Genomic DNA, 2,219 nt, shown 5'->3' with positions numbered 1-2,219 from the left:
ATATTGATTTCAGATAGGAAGGGAGAGGGAGATAGAAACACCAATGATGAGAGATAACCATTGATTGGCTGCCTCCTGCTTGCCTCCCACTGGGGATGGAGCCCACAACCCAGGCATGTGCCCTGACCAGAAATTGAACCATGACCTGGTTCATAGGTTGATACCAAACCACTGAGCCATAAAAGGGAGCTCTCTTTATAAAGAATATATATCCAAAAATGTTGCCCAGCCGCCATGGCTCAGTGGTTGGGCATCAACCTATGAACCTATGGTTTGATTTCTGGTTAGAGCACTTGCTTGCTGTATTGATAACAAGGCCTTTGTGCTCCCATTGGCCTTGATTATGCAGGGCCTGGCATGGTTCCTACAGGGGGGTAGAGGACTGAGCAAAAAAGAAAAAAAAGAGAAAGTGCTCATGGACACGAACAACAGTGTGGTGATTTTGGGGTGGGGTGGGTGGAGGGAGAAGCGGGTGTGGGGGGATAAGTATTGATGGGGAAAAATAACATAAAGAAGAAAAAAAGAAATAGTCTATTTAAATCAGGAAGTCAGTTTACAAAGTTGGAATGGGGTGGGATAATCAGAAGGCTGGCATGAGACCCCTGGCCTGGCAGTCCTGGTAATATACCCACTGTCAAAGAGCATGCTCAGGGAGCCCAGCTGAAGTGTATGCAGTCTGGAGACCATTCAGCTACCTTGAGCCATGAGGCTAGGGATCAAAGAAGACTGTGAGCTCAGGCTGTTGGTGAAGTTTGATGATTCACTTGGGAGATGCTGAGGCCTGTGTGTCCCTCCGTGCTCTCCTGCAGGCAGCTCAAGATGTCCAATTCATCCTCCCCTCACCTTGGCCCCCCTCACTGCCTCACGTCCATTGGACACTAGTGCAGTCTTATCCAGGATCAAGAGACCATTAAACTCCTCTGCTACCTGGGAGCTTCTCTAACAGCAGAATTGCTGAGCAAACTCCTGGTACAGATGGAAGGCTTCTGCCCCCTTGGTCATCTGCTCAACATCAGCCCTGGCCTCCAGCCACTACTGAAAAGGCCTTAACCTCTTCACAGAGCCACACAGACTCAGTTTCTGCCTCTGCCTACATATTCATCCCGGACTTCTTGGCCTTGCTAGGCACTCCAGCCTGTAGTGCTCGGCTTCCACAGGCTTCCAAACACTGGCCTCCAGCTCTTCTCTATTTCCAGCTCCTGCACTGCCACCTGCTAGCTCTGCTCCACCACCTGACCTGTACCCACTGCTCCTCGATCTCTTGCTTAGTCTTAGCCACCTGAAATTCATAGACCAGGTCATCCTATGCTCTATGGCTGTTGACCGTGAATTCATACACGGCCTTCATCAGCTCGCAGTCCTACTGCGCCTTGGCCAGTACCAGCAGACACCTTTTCCTACTTGCCTTTGGCTCACGAATCTTAGCATCTCTCTTGGCCTCTGTTTCCCCAATCTGAGCATCCTTTTGGTCTTCAGTTCTCAAAGCCTTCACCAAGGAAGGCAAATAGTCCTGATCATTGTGAATTTCCTTCAGGGTGTAGCTAACCATGCAAGTGTGTTTTTGTTTGTTAGTTTTTGTTTTAAGTTTTAAAGAATTCAAAAAACTTTTTGTAATAAAAAAGTCTCATTATCCTTATTAAAAGGTCTGTGTTCTAAACAATACATCTTTATTATACTTAGTCAATCCGTTTTTCTTTTACTTGCAACCAGAAACCATTCAACTTTACTAATCTCATTTTTTTCTATTCATATATCTTTTCTTTTTAATTCCATAACAGAGGTTTTCTTATGATAATTTAGCATATTACTGTTTAATTTAGTGAACTGAATACTCTTTTTGGCCTCAGTTGAAGTGTTAAATCATGTTATTATCTTTTGGACAGTCTCTGTGTTAGATAAATTGCCATATTTTGGACTTACTTGTTTGAATTTAGTGTACGGGAAAAACCTTCTGCAATAACATAATCTGCTCCTCATTTTTTCCCTGTACCTTTATATAAAGAAACTACACATTCTGGAATGAAAATCCCATTCCCCTCCTCTTCCTGCACTCATATTCTAGAGAAAGCTGTAGTTTCTGACAATGGAAAACAATAGTGGATTCAAGGGATCCATGAGTGATTACTAACTGATTATTATAACGAGTGTTGTATATTAACACAACTTCATAATAATCTGGGAATCAATTATGCCAATCTAAAAAATAGGTAAAAAATCAT

The 2,219-nt window shown here is 43.6% G+C and overlaps 1 pseudogene; it reads right to left on the bottom strand.

Annotated features, from left to right (window-relative positions):
* Positions 1 to 734: 734 nt before the first annotated feature.
* Positions 735 to 1,549, bottom strand: LOC139005010 (flotillin-1 pseudogene; annotated as a pseudogene).
* Between the last annotated feature and the right edge of the window lie 670 nt (positions 1,550 to 2,219).

This window comes from Myotis yumanensis, unplaced genomic scaffold, assembly GCF_028538775.1.
Source record: "Myotis yumanensis isolate MYYU_CA2020_CCGP unplaced genomic scaffold, mMyoYum1.0.hap1 SCAF_3, whole genome shotgun sequence".
Taxonomy (NCBI): Eukaryota; Metazoa; Chordata; class Mammalia; order Chiroptera; family Vespertilionidae; genus Myotis; species Myotis yumanensis.
Note: the sequence above shows the minus strand (reverse complement) of the source record. Positions and strands in the feature narration are given on the sequence as shown.